Genomic DNA, 13,584 nt, shown 5'->3' with positions numbered 1-13,584 from the left:
AGTGGTTATTAACCTAGAAAACTGGAATACCCAAAACATAATCCACACATCAAATGAGATACAAGAAGAAAGCAGGAGTGGTTCCTGGTTCTGGAAAGACTCAGTGAAACAGTATTTGGCAAAACCAGAACGGGGAACTGGGAAGGGGTGGGAGGGAGGACAGGGGAAGAGAAGGGGGCTTACGGGACTTTCGGGGAGTGGGGGGGGGCTAGAAAAGGGGAAATCATTTGAAATGTAAATAAATTATATCAAATAAAAAAAAAAGACAAAAAAAAAAAAAAGAAATATAGGACAACACAGGTAAACAGGTAGAAGCACTTATAGAATTACAGGAAAGCACAACCTAACAGGTGAAGGAATTCAACAAAACAATCCAGGATCTAAAAATGGAGGTAGAAACAATAAAGAAATCACATAACTCTGGACATAGAAAACCTAGGAAAGAAGTCATCAGTCATGGATGCAAGCATCAACAACAGAATACAAGAAATAGAAGAGAGATACAAGACACCATAGAAAGCATTGACACAACAGTAAATGAAAATGCAAAATGCAAAAGGCCCCGACCCAAAACGTCCAGGAAATCCAGGACAAAATGACAAGACCACACCTAAGAATTATAGGTTTAGGAGAGAGTGAAGATTTCCAACTTAAAGGGCCAGTAAATGTCTTCAACAAAATTATAGAAGAAAACTTCCCTAACCTAAAGAAAGAAATGCCCATGAACATATAAGAAGGCTATAGAACTCCAAATCAATTGACCAGGAAAGAAATTCCTCTCATCACATAATAATTAAAATTCCAAATACATTAAACAAAGAAAGATTATTAAAAACAGTAAGGGGAAAAGGTCAAATAATATATAAAGGTAGACCTATCAGAATTACACCAGACTTCTCACCATAGACTATGAAAGCCAGAATATCCTGGGCAGATGTCATGCAGACCCTAAGGGAACACAAATGCCAACTCAGGCTACTCAGAAAAACTCTCAATTACCATAGATGGAGATACTTGACTTCTTTTGGATGAAGACATAGAACTCCCAGCACCTCCTTCACCATGCCTGCCTGGATGCTATTGTGCTCCTGCCTTCATGATACTGGACTGAGCCTCTGAGCTTTTAAGCCAGCCCCAATTAAATGATGTTTTTTATAAGAGTTGCCTTGGTCATGGTTTCTGTTCATAGCAGTAAAATCTTAACTAAGACAATGTGTAAAATAAAAAATTTTTAAGCATAAAATTTTAATTTCTCTCCTTTGAGGTAGGTGAAGATACCTTTGACAATGCCCCAAAGGTTGTCTGGCACTTTTGTACACAATGATATTGTCCAATATTGTGCTGGATTAGGATAAAAAAAAAGGCACATACATTTGAGACTTAGACTCCCTTAGCCTGGAGTCGAACAGAGGGGGAACACGGAGTGGTTTGGGGAGATGGGAAGCATATGGATTTGAGTTTTTATTGACAGATGTCATTGGTCATGGGTAGGCCCTGAAGTGCAGAACTGCAGTGCTACGACTCTCAGGCTGGGTAGCAGTTGCTGTGGTGACCACTGTCTGCCCAGTTCAACAGTTTGCTGGTCTGAAAACGTAGCTCATCTCTCTCTGTGCCCCACCCACAGAATCACTAGCATGGGTGACATTCCTGCTAATGTGAACACTGAAGTCACCCCTGATTGTCCTGGGGGCTGCCTCTGTTGAGTTGGTGTGTTCTCTCATGGCCCTTGAGATGTGGACTACATTGTGGCCTTCCTAGACCATGGCCACCAGAGGCCCAGAACTCACGTAGATGATAATGGCTGGATAGAATGACTTCCTCTGTAGGTCCTGGTAATGCTCAGCAAGGATGCTCTCTGGTGCCTGCAACATCTTCGTGCCCACTAGTTTGAAGCCCCTTCTCTCAAAGTGTGTCACAGTCAGTCCCCACTAGCATCTGCTGCACCACATTTGGCTTCACAGCAACCAGGGTTCCCTCTTGGGGCCAAGGGTGCACTCCAGAGCTGGGGGGGCACCAGCAGGCATTGAAACTGTGGCCAGCACAACAGCACACCTGAACAGGCAGCCCATTAAAACAAAACTCTTAATGTCACATCCTCATTGTGTCAATGGTCCCCATCTCCCCACTTTACTCACAATAAAAATAAAGTCCTTAAAGTGGCCTACAGCTGATGACTGTTTCTTCTTCCCTTTCTCTACCTGGCCTAGGGCATCTGCTTCTCCATCCTCTCCCCACAAGTATATCCCTGGCTCATCTAAGCTCCCTCTGGCTATTTCAGACCCTGCTAAATGTTCCTGTCACCCACAGCCCTCTTTTTCATCTTTTATGGTCCCTTTCCTTCACTTCCTTCGATTATGTTTCAATGTATCCTTTCTGCACCTGACTTGGGCAAATCCATTGAGTCTACCAAACGTTGTCCATAGTTTCTTTCCACCTTGTTCCATTTGGGGTTTCCTTATGGCATGTCCTACTCTTGTAGTTGTTGTATATATTAAATAATCAAGAATGGAACACACAGTATACTGAGTAGGATTAGATAAGACATTGAACACTCACCAACACAAGCATAAAAAGAGCTAGAGGTACTAACAGAGGGTAGGAGGTCAGTGGGGGAAACCATTTTGTGGTGGGGATCTCTTACACTTTGGTTCCAACATGGTGGAGAAGTGTTACTTGTCAGTTGTGGTTTAGCTTTTGTTTTTATTTTTGTTTCTTTTTTGACTTATTGTATTCTTCCACAGACAACTCCACCATCCATACGTAGTGTCTTTCTTCTTCCTATACATCCATCATTGCTGATGCAGGTAGATATCTCTACACTGTGGTTTGCTCATCATGGTAATCAGGGATGGATTTATGTCACTACCCCAAAGAAACTGACCCAGTCAAAGTTGGGGGAGAAAAGGGTTTATTCTTTTTACAAGTAACAAGTCATAATCCATGACAGAAGAAAGTCAAGACAGAACTCAAATCATGGTCTTGGAGGCAAGAATGGAAGTAGAAGCTATGGAGGGAGGAGTCCTGCTCACTGGTATGCTCTCATAACTTGTCCAGCCTTATTTATTATACTGCCTAGGGCCACATGCAGTGGGCTGATACTGCAAACAATGAGTTGTGACCTCCAACATAATTTCTTAATCAATTTCATGCCTCATATCCTTGTTTACAGGTCAGTCTGACAGAGGAAATTGCACAATTGAGATTCATTCTTCTCAGAGACATCTAGGTTTCTGTCAATCTCTCATGAAAATTAACCCCCACAATGAACCACCCCTCAACTTTCACAAACAAATCACTTTGCTTTCTCATTTGTTGCCATGCTGTCAGGTTGATATTAGTACTAAAATATAAAACTGAAGTGATTTTAAGTCCTTAAGTATTCAAAAATTCCAACAGTGTGAAAAGTCAAGTTCTCTTTAAAAACACAATATCTCTTTCAACGTCCAAGTCTCTCAAATGGTGGGCTGTTATTAAACAAAAAAACAACCAACCAAACAACCAGCCAACCAACCAAACAAACAAACAAAAACTACAGGGAATCCCCAAAACAGTTAAATATTTCTTGTTCCAAAGAGTTAAAAATGAGGCACAATTACAACTAAATTGTAGCATTCAAACTTCAACAGTTCAAAAGTGCTTCATATCTGGGATGCACTTATCATTCCATGGGTTCTGAAGGACCTGGACAGAAGTTCCCCTTCTGGTTCTGATATCTACAGAACAAATATCTCATTTTCTAGGTTCAGGGTAGCATCTATCTTATCTGCTGCTCTTTTGACAGTGATTACATATGGTACTAGTGTCTTCAAATTCCTAGTGTCTCCATTCCAACTGAGACTGCTCCCCTACCAATAGCCTCTGGTCTCTCTTTAGTGGCTCCAACCCAGCCACATGATTCCAAGCCTCAGATTATCTCCATGTCCTCTTCATACCTTCAAAACCAGGACCACCTTGGCAATGGGAGAGATGGCGTCATGGTTAAAAACCCTTGATATATTTGCAGACATTGATTCCCAATACCCAAATGGTTGTCCAAACCAATGTCTATTTTTACTTCCAGTAAATCTTATTTTTTATTTCTGATCTTAGAATCAAGTGCTTACATGGTGCACAAACATATATACAAGTAAATCTGTTAATGAGAAATGAAAATAATAAATTAAATAAAAATCATATAAACCCTGCATCATGTGGGAAACTCTTACACATTTCCACATTCAGATGCAAGCATGAGATGCAGACTTTGTCCCCTTTTGACCACAGCTTCTATGTGCTGATCTTGAGGTTATACTTCCAGGAGATTCTGTCTATGATTCTGTCCTCTTCTCAGTCACTACTAACTTATCAGCTCTGTGAAGCAGCATGTATTGTCTGAGTGAAACAATGTTTTCACATTAGTGGAGCTTCACTATGCCACAGCTTATAGCTTTTACAATACAGTTCTTGCAACTAGTGGTCAAATGTTTAAGCATGTAGTCTATGAGAGTCATTTCAGATTCTCATCACAACATTCAGGAAGCTTTCACACACATATACACATTCTCCTAGAAAGATATATAAAGACACAAACTTTGATTCTCACAGACACATGAATGCACAGAGATACAGATGCACTAGTAGAAAACGTTGAACAGTCATATATATAATATATGCTCCCCCAATGCCACAAGTTCACACATAGACATACAGAGGCATAGATCCAATCACATATAAATACTGATATATGTATAAGTGTATACAGGGTGATAGAAACACATACCCAGGCATATAACATGCACTCACATGAACACAGATAGAGAAAACAAAATTCAAAGAGAGACACAAATGGATTCCCAGACTCTTAAGGGTGCACTCTCAACTACACAGGAATTCATGCACACACATATACCTGTCTGGCCCATACATATTTGAACAGACTTCTGAGGGAGGAGTGAGGATGATTATAGGAAAGGTGGAAAAAAGATGCATGAGACAGTTACAGGAGGGCTGTAGTTCTTTTTTTTTTCTTTTCTTTTTTTTATTCGATATATTTTTTATTTACATTTCAAATGATTTCCCCTTTTCTGGCCCCCCACTCCCCAAAAGTCACATAAGCTCCCTTCCCTTCCCCTGCTCTCCCACCCACCCCTTCCCACTTCCCTGTTCTGGTTTTGCCTTATACTGCTACACTGAGTCTTTCCAGAACCAGGGGCCACTCCTCTGTTCTTCTTGTACCTCATTTGATATGTGGATTATGTTTTGGTTATTCCAGTTTTCCAGGCTAATATCCACTTATTAGTGAGTGAATACCATGATTGATCTTTTGAGACTGGGTTACCTCACTTAGTATGATGTTCTCCAGCTCCATCCATTTGCCTAAGAATTTCATGAATTCATTGTTTCTAATGGCTGAATAGTATTCCATTGTGTATATATACCACATTTTTTGCATCCATTCTTCTGTTGAGGGATACCTGGGTTCTTTCCAGCTTCTGGCAATTATAAATAGGCTGCTTATGAACATAGTGGAGCATATATCCTTATTACATGGTGGGGAATCCTCTGGGTATATGCCCAGGAGTGGTATAGCAGAATCTTTCGGAAGTGATGTACCAGTTTTCTGAGGAACAGCCAGACTGATTTCCAGAGTGGTTGTACCAATTTGCAATCCCACCAGCAGCAAGTGTATTTCCCATAGCCTTCTTATACTACATTACCATGGGACGCAAGAAACAATTTTGCTAAAATGTACAAAGACATTTTTCCCATCCCCCAAACCTCTGTTGCTTCCACCAAGTTCAACAGGATCTTCAGCCCCTAGCCTTGGGCCTTAGGTGCACCCCCTTTCATTGTTCTATGCTTCAGCAGACCAGGCAGTCTGTCAACAGACTCTGACATGACTTGACTCAGCCTTGCAGGCAGACTTTCTCTCTTTTTTCCCTCTCCTTCAAAGAAGCCACAAATGGCTCTCAACACACAAGCTTATAAAGAGTATATATACACACATCTCCACATGTGCACAGAAGCTAGGTATTGAGTTTACAGTGAGCTGTAGTATAGACCCAGGACCAATAGAATTTGGGCACCCCTAGGATATTCATGGGTATTTCAGTCCTTGAGTTCCAACTATTATTCTCATAACTAAGAGTAATGACCATCTCTGAGAAAAAGTGAAGTATAATTTGGAGGCTTTCTATAAGCCCAGCTGCTGTACGGAATGCGAGCTTCATGGAGGAAAATCAGTCAGGAATGTGCTAGCATCCTTCTGAGCATGCAGGGAAGACAGTGCCCTGGAAACAGAGTATGGTGAAGACAAACAAAAGGTGAAATCTCTGGGGATTGTGCATGTGGGTCAGGGTTTTGCATCCAAAAATGCTGCATGGAGATGAGCCAGCGGGGTTGTTTGAAGCTAGAAGTTCTGCGAGGGTTGAGGAAGTGTTGTGACTGGTTTGGGTGGGAATATAACCTGGACCTGGAAAGGGGAGGAACTCATGAACCCTTGTTATCCACATGCTTTGAGAGGTAGTGCTTCCAACTTTGATAACATTCTATTTCCTGACAGGGCTTCCTCAGAATGAGTGTAACTCAGCCAGCTGACTAATTACAGAAATCTGAACCATATGTCCATGAGGTCCAAACAAAACAGTAGTCAGTCCACACATGGACATTGAGATAGTGAGGCTGGGTGTTGGCCCATGCAGGATATACATGCTGTAGGGAGGAAAGGATTGCACAGGCATGGTGGTGATCATGAATCTGCTCTTGATGACTGTGGCCCTAACTCTACTCCCTGTAACCTCAGCAGATGATATGGATTCAATAATTCGTGCTGCTGCCAACAGGGCTGGCATATTTCCTGCTACTACTGAAAAGGTTAGAGCCCTGTGAATGCCAATAGTGGAATCTGGGACTTTTGGATCATGACCTTGGACTGAGTGAGTGTCTTGGGTCACTGATAAAATGCACATGTATAATTGTGTGACATTCCTCATGTTTCCTGCTGGGCGATGGCTTCTATTCTCATCTTCCAGCTCCCCATGTGGTGTGGTAAGCATAGATAGAGGGATGCTTTATAGAGTTATCTGGCTCACCACTCTGCCACAGCGATCAGTGTCTTCTCTGTCATTCTATGGCTCCTGAGAAACTCTTCTAAATTTAGAAAATTGAGTATTTACAGAATTTGTTTCCAACAAATGTACCATATATGAGAATGTGCAAAGATGCAGCACTGCTATTTGTAGAGGGCTGGGCATTGCTGAGAGGGAAGGTCAGGAAGGATTTTCTTCTGAAAAGGTTGTGTTTTACAACATATGGCATGTCTTAATAAGAAGACTGAAGGGTTGTGAGAGGCCCAGCCATGCTTCCACGCTAGCACTGATGAATAGAGGTACATGCTTGTGCTTTTCCTGCCTGTTTTCCCTGGAAACCAAAGAAATCTATACCTAATGAGCCCTAATCTGGGGCTGGTGTTTTGGCAACATGTGTCCATCAGTTACCACTTCAGCTCACTGGGGTGTCCTTCAAGGTTGCACAACCTACTCAGAGACCTCACATCCTTTCTATAATCAGTGAGCTGGGAAGCTGCTTCTCATGATCTTAGCAATCCAGGCCTGGTGACCTAATTCCAACCTGTCCTCTTCATATGAAATGCCATTTCCTATGGATGAATGCCAAATCCTGCTTGCCGTCCCCAATATCAGAACAACCAGTCATCGTAACTTTCATTTTGGACAGTCAAGATTTTGTGGATCCCAGAAATCAGGACCAAGAAGAGGCAGATACTGAGGCAATGTGAAACTCATGTGCTAATGTCTATGAGGTCAATGTGTCAAGGCGGTGACAAAGACTTTACTGAGTATGAATAGGTAGTTTTTTTTTTTTTTTGTTTTTGTTTTTTGAAAACACTGAGTTAGGGTCTTGGATGAATATCCCTGACTGCTGTGGGAAACAGGGACTGGAATGCAGAGTCAATTGACAGGTGAGTAAGGTGAATGTGGCCATTAATGATCCCACAGTCTGCAGACACTTGGTGAAATCTTCCAGTCATGACTGCTCTACTCTGAGCTCTGGCCTCTCCACACCATGTCTCATTCTCTGGGTGACTCTCCTCAGTTCCTTGTTCAGGATTTCCACAAGGGCAAAAGGTAGAGACTCCTTTAGGAACCTCATATCTCTAGAGATTCACACTCTAGCTTTCCTGGCTTTGCCTGAGAGTGGTAGAGAGGATCTATAATGATGCAGTCTCCTGCTTTCCTCCCAGTGCCTCAGGGCCCTTCTGCCTGCACTAGAATGCTGCACAAGCCCTTCTCAGACTCTCCTCCCACATCTACTCTAGCCTATAAGCAATTTTCCTGAATTTTCTTGACTCTGAATCCTGGATCATGTATGATTTCTTCTCTAGCTTCTAGGAAAATGGTTTATAACTCACTGGGCTGGAAATATGCCTATTCCTGCAAAGAGGAAGTCCAGCCCACTGCCACCTTTCAAATTTGTTATTAATGCTATTGGGAAGTTGGAGTTCAGGATGAAGATCATGTGAGTGTATATATTTTGGTAGATAAATATTCTCTTCACTGAATCTTCACCCTCTTATCACACATGCCTTTGATCTCAGGAAGGATCTCTATTGCAACATGAATTTGTTTTGGGTTGTCTGGGCAACTCACCATATGTCTTCTCTAACCACAGGAATGATGCTCCCAGGGATAGTTAGCTGAACATAAGTGTATTTCTGTTCAAGGACCAGCTAATGGCCTTCAAGATTTTCATGGTTTCTAAGATAGTGAAAAACCAAGGAGGGGCTCATGGCAGTCCAAGATCCTATTATTTGAAATGTGTCATTGGAGATATATTTTGTGATTGAGGGTGTATGTGTGCAGGGTGTTTTTAAAATGGTCTGGTGTGTTCCCTGTATGACAATATCCTGAAGAAAGGGGTGGATTACTTAGTATTTCATCAGTGTGTTTTATGCTTTTCTGGGTGTGAGTTGTAACACACAGCGATTATACAGGGTCATGGCCAGCTGAGTTCTAAGGCTGCTTCCAGATCCACAAATGTTGGGAGAAATGTCTCTTTTTGATGTAATGGTATGGACATGATGTGTGCTGGGAAAAAACAGGAAAGTGCACTAATAAGAGTCACTTTTCTACTTTATTGTAGGAAACCCATCGGATGTGTTTTGTTCAAGCAGTATGTAGATGAAGTATCAAAATATCCTGGTTTCTTTCAAGCATGTAAGTTCCCACATCCATACCGCTGCTTTTCCATAGAGACTTCTAAAGGGACTCAATGAACATATATGTATCCTGTATCCACAGGGTCAAAGCACTACGTAGGCATCTATTTTCTGATCACAGAGGATTTCGCACTGGCATACTACAAGGATAACTTTAAACATCCCACCTACATAATGACGATGCTCATAGGTGTGTGAATTTGTAAGAATTGCTCATGATGTTGTGCGTCAATGGGTCCAGAGTAGGCCCCATCTTCCTACCTTACTTAGTATACTTTCCACCTGGGGACAAGCCCTGATACTCTGGGGATTTGGCAGATAATGATTTGAAAGCTCTTGTCCCTTCTTCTCCTCAGCTCCCACATGAGCACTCTTGATGTCCAACATCATTGATGTCTGTGTCTAGCTGCCATTCACTCAGACTGAAACTTTCTCCTCCCTGATGTTGTTGTTTTTGTTTTCTTCTATAGGACTCCTTTGCTTTAGGTATCATTCACTTCATCCTGAGATTGTAGTGTTTTCTGGATAGCAGGTGTTGAGCCCAGAATCCTACTGAACATCCTATTGCACATCACAGGCTCCTCTCTGAGCAGTCAGGTCTGAGGTTTTGAACTCACAGCCCAGTTCCAATTTGAAAGAGATGGGAAAGAAAAACAGGTGCAGGGACAGTCAGTTTATAGATTTTCATACTTCTGGGGGATTGAGGAAAACCTCACATTTATCCTTTCTCCTTCCTTTAGAAATTTTGAAGCTTATTGAGAAAACCAAACAGGTAAAATAAAAATAGGCAAAAATAGGCAAGCATGTGTTTCTGGAGATACAGGTTGTTCAGCATATCCTAGGAAAAGCAGCTGTCATGGTTCACTGTCCACTCTGTCCTCATTACCACAGGCCTGTTTTGAACACTGAGGTACAGGATGGTATGTTTTTCTCTCAGTTTCACTAGTGCCAGGCAGAGTTATGAACCCCACCTTTCATGGACCTCAAGCACTGAAATCCTGGGGTCTACATTTAGCCCCACAGCTTTAAGTAGACTCCACACCTCTTTTGGTGTTCTCCAGCCACTCTTCCTCCAGGAACTCTCCTAACAGTTCTGCTTCCCTTCTACACTTCATGCAAACTCTCTTACCCATTATGTTATTCCCTTGTCCTTAAAGGAAACTCTGCAGCCATGTTATGTAAACAGGGTCACTCAGGTGTTACAGAACAGAGGTTGGACATGCTGAGAGAAATGCCTTCTGTCCCTCTCTTCACTTCAAGACCAACACTCCAGGTCTCTGGTGCTGTAAAACCTTCTGTGTCTTGCTGATTTTTTTCTGACCATCATCTTCTACATAAATATCATTGTTGGCCCTGTAGTATGTAAGGACAAATGGTATTCTCTGGCTATATAAGTATTTGGAGCAGGGATGGGCTACCCAGGTCTATGTTCACAGGTGTGGGCATGGCTAGAGTGTTCTAGAGCAAACTGAGCACATGGATGGGACCAATCACTGGTGCAACTCCTCCTTGCCCTCCTTATGATGAACAAGTTGTTAAATGCAGCATTTTCCTTTAGGAGAGGGTGTAGGCTATATCCTGCTTCTACCTGTGCATTGAATCCTGCATGTGTCCTCTACTCCCATGGCTATGTGGGTGAGATCCTTCTTCTTAGAAGACGTAGTGAGCAAACAACCTGAGACTTTCACCCCTTTTCCAGACCCATCTGCTGAGGAGACACTTGTCTCAAACCAAAGCAATAATAATTCCTTCCTGAGTCTTCTCACCTGGATGAACTCTTACAGGAACTTTGAGCTCGAGCCACATTCTCCTTGGCTTGAGCCTTCTTAGGTCCTAGACAACCCAAGAGGTACCTTGGTGGTCTTATGTAGCAAGAGCATCTCACTTCCTAAGACTTCATTTTGCTCTGATACTTGGACTGGGGTCTTGCAGTCCTCGACATATCTTTTCTGTATCCTACAGGTCGTTCTCTGGCTGTAAATCCAAAATCTCTGAAGGTATATGAAACATTTGTTGTGAATACAGGCCTGAACAGAACAGACATCTTCAACCCTCCTTGTGACGGTAGAGATTGAGTTGTTTCTCCTTTCCCCTTTCTTTCTGGTTGGTATTTCCCTGTAAGACATACCCATAGAAGCACTCTTTATCTCATTCTGTCTCCTTTTGTTTTTGTAAATAGAGTCTTGTGAGTGATCTGAGAATCCAGGTAGCAGAATCAAACTCTGCAGAAAAGACTCAACTAATGGAGGCTGCCAACTGCCACCTTCTGACCTTGAATGCAGAATTTCTTCCTTTGCCAAGACTGGTCAGATCCCAGTGCCTAGCCCCCCCCCCAATTCATCCACTTAATAAATCTAGTCCTTTTGGCACATGTGTGACAGTATAGTGTGTTCTTGTTTTGTGGTAATCGGGTGAAGGCAATTTATAAGAGCTGAGCATGAACTTAGAAAAGGAAATAGGTATATTTTCCTTCATGGAGGTGTAGCCCAGGAAACAATGTCACAGAGCAAGGTATCAGTCAAATTGTGTGTGTGGAATGGACAACACTCCTGCCTCCCTACTAACTACTGAGGGTGAAAACATTAAGGTCACAGGTCACAGTGATCAAGGCATAATTTTGCCACACCAACTCCAATGCCGTCTATGTGACATGACAGTACATCATTAAGGCAGACGGGAGAAAAATGCCCCTCGGGGCTAGGCTCTCTGGAGGTCCCTGGCAGTGTGCCCACCTCTGGCCTTGGAAAGAGCCTTGATATTCTCCAAGGATATTGCACTTCCTGGGTTATGGGTTCTGCACTGTGTCTTTCTTCTTCCTATTCTTAATTCTTTATACAGTACGATCCCAGCCTATAAGCTGGTTAATTGATAAAGGAGAACTTGGTATTCCGGTGGAAAGAAAAAAAGGATGTGGTGATTACGTCTACTGCTTCCAGTCCTAAACTCAATGAACTCATGTTGAACCTTAGTGAAAGAAAGTCTTGGAATGCTTTTTAACAGGGTCCGTCTTTATCATTAGCCTTAGCAAAGGTAATGATGAATAGTTTATAGCAGGAAGAATACACTATGAAAAAGTATAGGACTACTGATGAGCTATTGCTTTATACAGGTACTTATAGATAAGAAGGTAATAGATGGATAAAAACATTGAAGGTTAGAAGGTCCTATAATTTTCTTGAGATTATGGACATAGATTAGCTTGAGCCAGACCACATTGGTGTTTGCTGTTCAGGGCCATATAGAGGGCTCTTGTAATGTATATGTGCTCATTTTTAAAGCATTTTGACTTTTGATGACAGAAGAAGGCTTTAAGCATAAAATTGGTCTGAAGGCCCAAGTTCTCCTGTTGATTATTAACACAACTTTAATAAGTAACCACAAGTTAGAATCGAATACCATATGTCTGAGGTTCATGATCATAGTTTGCTTTTGATCATGATTCACAGAGTAAGAGTTCCTATGGGCATCATGTCATGTCTACTTGCTGTTCTAATTAAGATGGAAATGTACCTTGTTTAGCAATTGTTTGAGTGTTTCTAGAGGTGTGCCAACCTCGATCTGTTCCTCAATATACTATAAATATGCCTGACTAAAAAGTAAAATTGCAACAGATTCAAACCGCTCTCTGGTATGTCTGTCTGTCATTATCTCGCCACACGTGTGCCTTCCTAAATACCAAAGCCCTGGTTTTCCCTCGGTCGTGACTCCCCCGGCTGGGTCAATCTATGGCATAATTTGTCAATATTGGTTTCTACTACCAAGCCTATCTAGTGTTCTGGCCTTGTTTTGTTTGTTCTTTTTTTCCCTCTTCTCTTATCATGTGGAGGGCAGAATATATGAAGAGTTCTCCAGTTTCTCTAAGAAACAATTATGCTGGTTTCTAAGTCCTCTAGGGACAGAGGGGACCTGAGCCCACAACTAATATTCAAGAATGGGAAAAACAAATTCCACTGTCATAAATTTCAGACACAAGGAGGGGAAGACCTTCCTATCCCCCACATAAGTTGCCAGAGAAGTTGTCTGTTCTTTTTTTGCATCATTATTCTTTTACTGGGCACATTATTCACATACAAAATGCATACAGCTCCTGTCTGGAACACCTTACCAAATTTTTAGCAAGCAGGAACCTTTGAAGACAAGACTCAGAATACCTTGAGTCAGAGTTTGGAGAAGGTTACTGAAGGCCAGGCCAAGTTGCCCTGAGATGTGTACTGTGAAATGTCATCCCATCTACCCCTGTCTCTTTACTGGACCAGTTATAGCTTGGCAGCAATATTGCATGTGTTCTCTGTGAAAGGAAGAGAAGGGCCCCAGAAGAACCTGCCTTCCTTGGCCTCCATGAGACCCAGAGACCCACGAGCCGGCCTCTT

The 13,584-nt window shown here is 42.1% G+C and overlaps 1 pseudogene; it reads right to left on the bottom strand.

Annotated features, from left to right (window-relative positions):
* Positions 1–1,524: 1,524 nt before the first annotated feature.
* On the bottom strand, positions 1,525–8,148 carry LOC127686470 (nucleoside diphosphate kinase, mitochondrial-like; annotated as a pseudogene).
* Positions 8,149–13,584: the final 5,436 nt, after the last annotated feature.

This window comes from Apodemus sylvaticus, chromosome 5 (genome assembly GCF_947179515.1).
Source record: "Apodemus sylvaticus chromosome 5, mApoSyl1.1, whole genome shotgun sequence".
NCBI lineage: Eukaryota > Metazoa > Chordata > Mammalia > Rodentia > Muridae > Apodemus > Apodemus sylvaticus.
Note: the sequence above shows the minus strand (reverse complement) of the source record. Positions and strands in the feature narration are given on the sequence as shown.